We start from the raw sequence: 11,937 nt of genomic DNA, 5'->3' as shown, positions 1-11,937 counted from the left end.
GCACAGAAATAACAACGCCGCCTATATTATAGGCGACATTGGGAGAGCCATTACGGCGACAAAAGAAAATGCGCTTCCATAGCGCCCAGTTAGGCTGGACGCCAAGGAAGGCCTCACAGAGGGTGATGAAAATGGAGATATGAAGGATAGAGTTGGGCGTGAGGTGGTGAAGTTGAAGACCATAAACAAAAAGCAATCCACGGAGGAAAGGATGAATGGGGGCGGAAAGACCGCGGATGAGATGGTCGATGAAACTTACCCGATACCCCATTGGAGGAGTTGGGTAGCTTTCTTCACTAGGGAAGCATAGCGCCTTAGGCTTCTTGCTAATCCCCAGCTTCTTCAAAAGATTGATGTCATGGGTGGAAATCTTGGACCTTTCCCACTCCGCGCTTCCCAGATCTACGGCAGCCATTGACGATTCAGGCGTGCTGCGCTTGATCAATCGACGAGGCGGCATCAACAATGGCGCAGGAATGCAGCTTGGAGAAGAGGAGCTTAGGAAGTTGTGGGGCGCAGGCAGAGGTTTTGCAAAGGAGAGCAGGAGAGCGGCGTGAGCGGAAGTGCTTGAGGAAGAAGAAGGAGATCTTATATAGAGGTGCGGCGAAGCGGCGGACCGTTGGATGGAAAAAATGTGTGGCAGATGATAACCACGTGGAAACAAGGGTAAAAAAATATTTTAACACTGGAGCAGTTACGATACATGCGCTAGGAAAAGTGGAGGACGTGTGTCCCCCACTTACACGACGTGTCAAGATAATGGATAATTTGGGCCCGCAAGGCAGTGGGAGAAAACTTCTCGCCATTTTCGGATTCACAATCGTGGCTATCGTCAGCAATACCATCACCTTGTCAGAGAGAAAAATTCGACTCAACAGCGGCATAAAAAGGCGATATGAAAAAATGTTAGAGAGCCTTTGATCAAATACAAGTTTTTGATCAAATGCTCGGGGGCTACTCTGAAAAATGAAAAGATCAAGAAAGACAAAATAGAAAAGGCATGTGCCTATGATCAAATACAAGTATTTGTTCATAGCCTCGGGGATTACTCCCATCGGGAGCGCTGTTCGCGCACCCGAGAAATTATGAAACTTCGGGAGAGAAAAAAAATATAGCGGCATAAGGCGTGTAGCCTACAACCAAGAACAAGTCCTTGGCTGTAGCCTCGGGGGCTACTCCCATCGGGAACGCTGTTCGCGTGCCCGATGAAATTATAAAAAAGAAAGAAAGAATGAAAAGAAGAAAGATAGAAGAGCAAAAGAGTATATTTCGAGTTATAAATAACTATGTATATACTCCCATCGGGAGAGCAATATAAGTCATCTTTGACTCAATAAAATGTGCCATTCCAACAGCCGAATAAGCACTCGAAAATATATTCTCAGAACGCCAAAGTTACGATCAATTTCTGAATGCCGCAGAACTTTGCGAAGGTAAGACCCCAGATCCGTTCCGTGAGGCGTGGCGCTGTCTCTGACGTCGGTTTGCTACTTTTATCCGTATCAACAGATATGAAGAAAAATCCTAACGGACGCGTTAGGTACCCGATAAATATAACTGGGACTCGACAGAATGGTAAGACCTTAAGCGGCACCTGTCGAAGTTTACACCAGTATCCCGAGATCATGTCCAGGGACGTGATTTTGAAGTAGGTTTTTGCGGATTGCCACTAGAGCAGTTAACTAGTACCTGATCCGTCAGATGAACTAGCCCCAATTACCATTATCCCTGCACAATATAGAAACTTATGTGAAGAAATATAGAAAGGTTTTTGAATTGTTGAGTAAAAATAAACAGTGGAGATTTTCCCTGACTCTACGATTCAAGCAAAATCTCGGGGGCTACTGACATAGGCATCCCCAATAGGCCTGTCGATGATAGTACCCGGGGTTTACTGAAGGCCCACTATCCGAAGAATAAGGAGGTTCGGAAGCCCAAGATATTGTTAAGGAAAGTTAGAGTTGTAATAGGAAGCATTATTTGTAATCTTGCGGGAGGAGTTAGAAACCTACCCGGACTCTGTAACTTGTACAATACGAAACCCTCGACTCCGCCTCCTATATAAGGGGGAGTCGAGGGACGCAGAAAGGATCGAATCATTGTTTTCTCAAACCCTAGCTTTCATATTCATCGAGTACTTTTCGGCTGAAACCTTCGAGATCTACTTGCCCTCTACATCTAACTAAACCCTAGTCTACAATCCGTAGGCATTGACAAGTTAATACCTTGTCACCGGGGGCAATTCCCCGTCCCGGCGAAGTGCCGGAACAGAGACTTCTGTCCCCCGAAATGGAGTTTCGTGATGGCGGCAGCGTCCCTGGAGTCTTTCTGGAGTTTCGTCAATCGGTCTCGGGTTTTTAGGTCGAAAGGGCTTATATAGGCAAAGAGGCGGCGCAGGAGGGGCACCAGGGCGCCCTCCCCATAGGCTGGCGCGGCCAGGGGCCTGCCCGCGCGGCCCTGTGGTGTGGGGGCCCTGGGCCTCCTCTCCGTCTCCCCTTCGGTGTTCTGGTCCGTCTCGGTGAACTAAGATGTTTGGTCTTTGTTTCGTCGAATTCCGAGAATATTGCCCGAACAGCCTTTCTGGAACCAAAAAACAGCAGAAAACAGGAACTGGCACTTCGGCATCTTGTTAATAGGTTAGTTCCGGAAAATGCATCAAAACGATATAAAGTATGAATAAAACATGTAGGTATTGTCATAAAACTAGCATGGAACATAAGAAATTATAGATACGTTGGAGACGTATCAAGCATCCCCAAGCTTAGTTCCTACTCGTCCTCGAGTAGGTAAACGATAAAAAGAATAATTTCTGTAGTGACATGCTACTTACATAATCTTGATCATACTATTGTAAAGCATATGAGATGAATGCAGTGACTCAAGGCAATGATCTATAGTTTGCTAACAAATAGATAACATATAGCAAAACTTTTCATGAATAGTACTTTCAAGACAAGCATCAAAAAGTCTTGCATAAGAGTTAACTCATAAAGCAATAAATTCAAAGTAAAGGCATTGAAGCAACACAGAGAAAGATTTAAGTTTCAGCAGTTGCTTTCAACTTTCAACATGCATATCTCAATGATAATTGTCAGCACAAAGTAATATGATGAATGCAAATAAGTAAGTATGTAAGAGTCAATGCACAGTTGACACAAGTGTTTGCTTCTAAGATGGAAGGAAGTAGGTAAACTGACTCAACATAAAGTAAAAGAATGGCCCTTCGCAGAGGGAAGCATGGATTACTATTTTTGTGCTAGAGCTTTGATTTTGAAAACATAGAAACAATTTTGTCAACGGTAGTAATAATTCATATGCGTTATGTATAAGACATCCTACAAGTTGCAAGCCTCATGCATAGAATACCAATAGTGCTCGCACCTTGTCCTAATTAGCTTGGATTAACATGGATTATCATTGCATAACATATGTTTCAACCAAGTGTCACAAAGGGGTACCTCTATGCCGCCTGTACAAAGGTCTAAGGAGAAAGTTCGCATTGGATTTCTCGCTTTTGGTTATTCTCAACTTAGACATCCATACCGGGACAACATAGAAAACAGATAATGGACTCCTCTTTGATGCATAAGCATTCAACAACAGATAATATTCTCATAAGAGATTGAGGATTTGTGTCCAAACTAAAACTTCCACCATGATTCATGGCTTTAGTTAGCGGCCCAATGTTCTTCCTAACAATATGCATACTCAAACCATTTGATCATGAAAATCGCCCTTACTTCAGACAAGACGAACATGCATAGCAACTCACATGATATTCAACAAAGGTGTAAAGTTGATGGCGTCCCCAGAAACATGGTTACCGCTCAACAAGCAACTTATAAGAAATAAGACACATAGCAACATATTCAATACCACAATATCTTTTAAGGCTATTTTCCCATGAGCTATATATTGCGGAGACAAAGAATAGAATTTTAAAGGTAGCACTCAAGTAATGTACTTTGGAATGGCAGAAGAATACCATGTAGTAGGTAGATATGGTGGACACAAATGGCATAGGTTTTGGCTCAAGGTTTTGGATGCACGAGAAGCATTCCCTCTCAGTACAAGACTTTGGCTAGAAAGGTTGTTTGAAGCAAACACAAGTATGAACCAGTACAGCAAAACTTACATAAGAACATATTGCAAGCATTATAAAACTCTACACTGTGTTACTTGTTGCTCAAACACTTTTACCAGAAAATATCTATACCTTAGAGAGACCAATCACGCAAACCAAATTTCAACAAGCTCTACGGTAGTTCTCCACTAATAGGTTTAAACTACATGATGCAAGAGCTTAAACATGATCCACTTGAGAGCTCAAAACAATTGCCAAGTATCAAATTGTCCAAGACAATATGAGGCATTTTCTGTTTCCAACCAAATAACAACGAGTGCAATAGCTTCCAACTTTTGTCATTGAACATTAAAAGTAAGAGCGAAGAACACGAGTGTTCATATGAAAAAGCGGAGCGTGTCTCTCTCCCAAACAAGGATTGCTAGGATCCGAATTTATTCAAACATAAACAAAAATAAAAACACACAGACGCTCCAAGTAAAGCACATAAGATGTGACCGAATAAAAATATAGTTTCAATAGAAGAAACCTGATAAGTTGATGAAGAAGGGGATGCCTTGGGCATCCCCAAGCTTAGACACTTGAGTCTTCTTGAAATATGCAGGGATGAACCACCGGGGCATCCCCAAGCTTAGACTTTTCACTCTTGTTGATCATATATCATCCTCCTCTCTTGACCCTTGAAAACTTCTGCCACACCAAACTTCTCATAAACTTCATTAGAGGGGTTAGTACTCAAAAAACTTTAATCCACTTTAGTCCTGTAGTGACACATTGCAAGAACTCAATAAAACATTAGATACAGCTCTCCTCGTCTAGAAAGCCTGCTTAAAGTCCACAAGAGACAATGCAAAAAACAGAGACAGAATCTGTCAAAACAGAACAGCCAGTAAACACGAATTTTTAAGAGGTACTTCCGTTGCTCAAATCAGAAAACTCAAAACTAATGAAAGTTGCGTACATATCTGAGGAAAACGCATGTAAATTGGCAGATTTTTCTGAGTTACCTACAGAGAGCCATGCCCAAATTCGTGACAGATAGAAATCTGTTTCTGCGCAGAAATCCAAATCTAGTATCAACCTTCTATTAGAGACTTTACTTGGCACAACATTGCAATAAAATAAAGATAAGGAGAGGTTGCTACAGTAGTAACAACTTCCAAGACACAACAAAACAGTAGCAAAATAAAGACATGGGTTATCTCCCAAGAAGTTCTTTCTTTATCGCCATTAAGATGGGCTCAACAATTTTAATGATGCTCTCGCAAGAAATAAGGGTTGAAGCAAAAGAGAGCATCAAGAAGCAAATTCAAAACACATTTAAGCCTAACCAACTTCCTGTGAAAAGGAATCTTGTACACAAATAAATTCATGAAGAACAAAGTGACAAGCATAAGAAGGCAATACAAGCGCAACTTCAAAATTCTCAACATAAAGAGGGGAAGCTTAATATTATTAAGATGCATATATCCATGTTTCCCTCTCTCATAATAACTTTCAGTAGTATCATTGATGAAATCCACAATATATCCATCACTTAAAACATTCTTATCATGGTTCATGTGCATAAAAGTATCATTATTTTTGGCATAAGAAAAACTCTTCTCATTAATAGTAATTGGAGCAGGATCATTATCAAGAATTTGAACATGGTAAACAAGTTGCATACTAAGGGAATGGTTTTTGGCAATCCCATCATAACTATGACAAGTTTCATAAGGATAATTATAACATGTGTCATATCCATCTCTATAACGATTATCCAAACCGGAATGTATAATATCATCATTTTCACTAAAAGTAAAGGTCTCAAATATAGGATCTTCAAGCACCACATCCCCAAGCTTAGAGCTTTCAATATCAACGTTTGAGGGAACATGAATAGTGCTAACATCGTTACTTTCATAATCAGTACCAAAGAGATTTCCAATATCAAAGGTAGTGTGCTCTTCTAAATAATATCACTAATATGGGTAAAGGGCATAGGAAGATCATTGTACTCAGATTCATTATCATAATAATCATTAGGAGCAACATACTTGCGGTTACCTATCGTTATCTCATACACGCGGGGATATGCTGTTACCTCTTTCTTTTTATTCCCCCTCTTCTTCTTCTTCGTTCCCTTCTTCTTCTTCTTCTCATTCTCCTCGTTCCCTTCTTTAGGAGGGAGAGGCTTGATGGGAGGCTTCTCCACATAACCTGTTTTATTTCCAGAAACAATAGAAGAAACTTGGGAGGATTCCTCCTTTTCATTAATAAGTTCAAAACACACAGCGGTCCTATCATACTTTGGCAAAGTGTCATCTTCTAAAATATTTTGTATGTAAGTATTTGTATGGCAATTATCAATGCAATAAGAAAGACACCCATGCAGGACATCATCAATATCAAGATCGTTAATATCTAACAAAGAAATTTTTCTTGATAACTCTTCACACTTCAAAAATAAAGTAAGTTCATCATGCTGATTAGGAGTAATTTCATCATCACAATACAAATTTGCAGCACTCATGGGGTTCGAATTATCATTGGAGGAGCATTGAAAATTAAAATGACCCACTTTATGGCAAAGTTCACAAATAAAAGGATAGAGGGCACAAACTTTTTCACCAAGATCATCTAGAGCCCTAGACCACTTTCTAGTTTTTTCATTCCTATGATGGATACAATATTCATCTTCGATTTGATTAATTCCACAAGGTCTATGCATTCCACAAAAATTAACATGCTTATAGGAAATAGCATTTTCAGAAGTTTGAACGTGTTCATTGTAATCATTAATAACAGTTTCATCCTTCATGCAAGCATCTTTAAAAGGTTCATGATACTTATCAAAATTCTTCCTAGGCAATTCAAAATGAGAGGCAAAAGCTTTATAAAGATTTGCAACAACTTGAGAATCAAGACCATAAGTAGCACTCATATTTCGAATTTTATCAGTATCCATAAAAGTTTCAATGCATTCTTAATCATAATTTATACCTGACTCTCTACCTTTGTCGTTCTCCCAATCTTCAGCGTTCTCCTCAATCCGATCAAGAAGGTCCCTTTTAAAATCTTCTTTGTTGCGCGTGAATGATCCAGAACAAGTAGTATCCAGCAAGGTTTTATCTTGAAAAGAAAGTCTTGCATAGAAATTATCAATGATGATATTACCAGGAAGCTCATGAATGGGGCATTTGAGCATTAAAGACTTCAACCTTCCCCATGCTTGGCAATACTCTCTCCATCATGAGGCCAGAAATTGTATATGCGGTTTCGGTCTTTGTGAATTTCACTTGGAGGATAGAATTTAGAATAAAATAGAGGCATAATATCCTTCCAATCAAGAGAATGCCCATCCTTCAGCAATTTATACCAATGCGCCGCTTTACCAGACAACGACATAAAGAATAATTTCTTCTTCACTTCATCCATAGAGATACCTGCACACTTGAATAACCCGCATAATTCATGTAGAAATAGTAAATGATCTCCAGGATGAACAGTTCCATCCCCTTCATAGCGGTTATCTATAACTCGTTCAATAATTTTCATGGGTATCTTGAAAGGAATATTTTCAGTAGGTGGATTTAAAATGTCACAAGCATCATTAGAGTTATCGCATATGGGAGATAAAGCATTATCAGAGCAAATTTTCTCCCCTAAAGATGGGAAGCTAAAAAGATCACAAAAACTAGCTTCCCCAAGCTTAGACTTCTCCATACCATTAGCAGTAATTGCGTTCATACTAATAACATTGCTACTAGCATGCAAATAAGGTTCCATAGGTTTTTTAATTTTCGCATCAAACAATTCTAACTCAGGAAAAAGATTAAAAGCTCACCAAATTTTTTGTTGTTTTCCATCATGCCTAACTAGTGAAAATAAAAACAAGAAACAAAAAGATATAATTGCAGAATCTAAAGGAGATAGCTTTGAGCACTCACACACCGGCAACAGTGCTAGGAAATAGCTTAGTAGTCGGAGGATGTGAATACCTTTTACCTTACCTCCTCGGCAACGGCGCCAGAAAATAGCTTGATGTCTACGCACGCTTCTATTCCTGTAGACAGTGTTGGGCCTCCAAGAGCAGAGGTTTGTAGAACAGCAGCAAGTTTCCCTTAAGTGAATCACCCAAGGTTTATCGAACTCAGGGAGGTAGAGGTCAGAGATATCCCTCTCAAGCAACCCTGCAATTACGATACAAGAAGTCTCTTGTGTCCCCAACACACCTAATACACTTGTCAGATGTATAGGTGCACTAGTTCGGCGAAGAGATATTAAAACGCAGGTGGTATAGATGAATATGAGTGGTAATAACAATCTGAAATAAATATGGCAGCAAGTAAACATGCAGTAGAACAGTAAGTAAGCGGTGTTTGCAGTATTGGAAACAAGGCCCAGGGATCCTACTTTCACTAGTGGACACTCTCAACATTGATCACATAATAAATAAATAACTTCTCCTCACCTGTGCTACATATACTCTTGTTTGATAACAAACACCATTCATTGTGTAGGGCTACAAGAGCTCCCTCAAGCCGGAGTTAACAAGCGCCGCAACATTCGGTGTTCATATTTAAGTAACCTTTAGAGCATAGTAATAGTTAACTTCACAATCTACAAGAGATCACGATCATAACCTACGCCAAGTACTACATGATGCACACACTGTCCACATTACATCATGAAGGAGGAATAGACTACTTTAATAACATCACTAGAGTAGCACATAGATTAATAGTGATACAAAGCTCATCATATGGATCTCAATTATGCAAGGCAATTCATGAGATCATTGTATTGGGGTACATGAGAGAGAGATTAACCACATAGCTACCGGTAGAGCCCTCAGCCTCGGGGGAGAACTACTCCCTCATCATGGGAGACAGCAATGGCGATGAAGATGGCGGTGGTGTCGATGGAGATGACTCCGGGGGCAATTCCCCGTCCCGGCGAAGTGTCGGAACAGAGACTTCTGTCCCCCGAAACAGAGTTTCGCGATGGCGGCGGCGTCCCTGGAGTCTTTCTGGAGTTTCGACAATCGGTCTCGGGTTTTTAGGTCGAAAGGGCTTATATAGGCGAAGAGGCGGCGCAGGAGGGGCACCAGGGCGCCCTCCCCATAGGCTGGCGCGGCCAGGGGCCTGCCCGCGCGGCCCTGTGGTGTGGGGGCCCTGGGCCTCCTCTCCGTCTCCCCTTCGGTGTTCTGGTCCGTCTCAGTGAACTAAGATGTTTGGTCTTTGTTTCGTCGAATTCCGAGAATATTGCCCGAACAGCCTTTCTGGAACCAAAAAACAGCAGAAAACAGGAACTGGCACTTCGGCATCTTGTTAATAGGTTAGTTCCGGAAAATTGCATAAGGGTGATACGCGCAAAGCACACGCCCGTTGGGAACCCCAAGTGGGAGGTGTGATGCGTATAGCAGCAAGTTTCCCTCAGTAAGAAACCAAGGTTTATCGAACCAGTAGGAGTCAAGGATCACGTGAAGGTCGTTGGTGACGGAGTGTAGTGCGGCGCAACACCAGGGATTCCTGCGCCAACGTGGAACCTGCACAACACAATCAAAGTACTTTGCCCCAACGTAACAGTGAGGTTGTCAATCTCACCGGCTTGCTGAAAACAAAGGATTAACCGTATAGTGTGGAAGATGATGTTTGTTTGCGAAGAACAGTAAAGAACAAGTATTGCAGTAGATTGTATTTCAGATGTAAAGAATGGACCGGGGTCCAAAGTTCACTAGTGGTGTCTCTCCCATAAGATAAATAGCATGTTGGGTGAACAAATTACAGCTGGGCAATTGACAAATAAATAAGGCATAACAATGCACATACATATATCATGATGAGTACTATGAGATTTAATCAGGGCATTACGACAAAGTACATAGACCGCTATCCAGCATGCATCTATGCCTAAAAAGTCCACTTTCAGGTTATCATCCGAACCCCTTCCAGTATTAAGTTGCAAACAACAGACATTTGCATTAAGTATGGTGCGTAATGTAATCAACACAAATATCCTTAGACAAAGCATCGATGTTTTATCCCTAGTGGCAACAGCACATCCACAACCTTAGAACTTTCTCTCACTGTCCCAGATTCAATGGAGGCATGAACCCACTATCGAGCATAAATACTCCCTCTTGGAGTTACAAGTATCAACTTGGCCAGAGCCTCTACTAGCAACGGAGAGCATGCAAGAACATAAACAACATATATGATAGATTGATAATCAACTTCACATAGTATTCAATATTCATCGGATCCCAACAAACACAACATGTAGCATTACAAATAGATGATCTTGATCATGATAGGCAGCTCACAAGATCTAACATGATAGCACAATGAGGAGAAGACAACCATCTAGCTACTGCTATGGACCCATAGTCCAGGGGTGGACTACTCACACATCGATCCGGAGGCGATCATGGCGATGAAGAGTCCTCCGGGAGATGATTCCCCTCTCCGGCAGGGTGCCGGAGGCGATCTCCTGAATCCCCCGAGATGGGATTGGTGGCGGCTGCGTCTCTGGAAGGTTTTCCGTATCGTGGCTCTCGGTACAGAGGGTTTCGCGACGAAGGCTTTAAGTAGGCGGAAGGGTAGGTTTAGGGGCGACACGAGGGCCCCACACGCCAGGGCTGCGCAGCCAAGACCTGGGCCGCGCCGCCCTGTTGTGTCGGCGCCTCGTCGCCCCACTTCGTTTCCCTTTCGGTCTTCTGGAAGCTTCGTGGAAAGATAAGACCCTGGGCGTTGATTTCGTCCAATTCTGAGAATATTTCCTTTGTAGGATTTCTGAAACCAAAAACAGCAGAAAATAACAACTGGCTCTTCGGCATCTCGACAATAGGTTAGTGCCGGAAAATGCATAATAATGACATAAAGTGTGTATAAAACATGTGAGTATCATCATAAAAGTAGTATGGAACATAAGAAATTATAGATACGTTTGAGACGTATCAAGCATCCCCAAGCTTAGTTCCTACTCGCCCTCGAGTAGGTAAACGATAACAAGGATAATTTCTGAAGTGACATGCTATCATAATCTTGATCAATACTATTGTAAAGCACATGAGATGAATGCAGCGATTCAAAGAAATGATGAAGACAATGAGTAAACAACTGAATCATATAGCAAAGACTTTCATGAATAATACTTTCAAGACAAGCATCAATAAGACTTGCATAAGAGATACTCATAAAGCAATAAATTCTTAGTAGAAAGCTTTGAAACAACACAAAGGAAGATATAAGTTTCAGCGGTTGCTTTCAACTTCAACATGTTTATCTCATGGATAATTGTCAACACAAAGTAATATATCAAGTGCAATAGGTAAACATGTAAGAATCAATGCACATAGTTTACACAAGTGTTTGCTTCTAAGATAGAAAGAATAGGTAAACTGACTCAACAATAAAGTAGAAGAATGGCCCTTCGTAGAGGGAAGCATGGATTACTATTTTTGTGCTAGAGCTTTTCATTTTGAAAACATAGAATTTTTTTTGTCAACGGTAGTAATAAATCATATGTGTTATGTATAAGATATCCTATAAGTTGCAAGCCTCATGCATAGTATACCAATAGTGCTCGCACCTTGTCCTAATTAGCTTGGATTAACACGGATTATCATTGCATAACATATGTTTCAACCAAGTGTCACAAAGGGGTACCTCTATGCCGCCTGTACAGAGGTCTAAGGAGAAAGTTCGCATTGGATTTCTCGCTTTTGATTATTCTCAACTTAGACATCCATACCGGGACAACATAGACAATAGATAATGGACTCCTCTTTAATGCATAAGCATTCAACAACAGATAACATTCTCATAAGAGATTGAGGATTTTGTGTCCAAACTGAAACTTCCACC

Source organism: Lolium perenne, chromosome 1 (genome assembly GCF_019359855.2).
Source record: "Lolium perenne isolate Kyuss_39 chromosome 1, Kyuss_2.0, whole genome shotgun sequence".
NCBI classification, from domain to species: domain Eukaryota; kingdom Viridiplantae; phylum Streptophyta; class Magnoliopsida; order Poales; family Poaceae; genus Lolium; species Lolium perenne.
Note: the sequence above shows the minus strand (reverse complement) of the source record.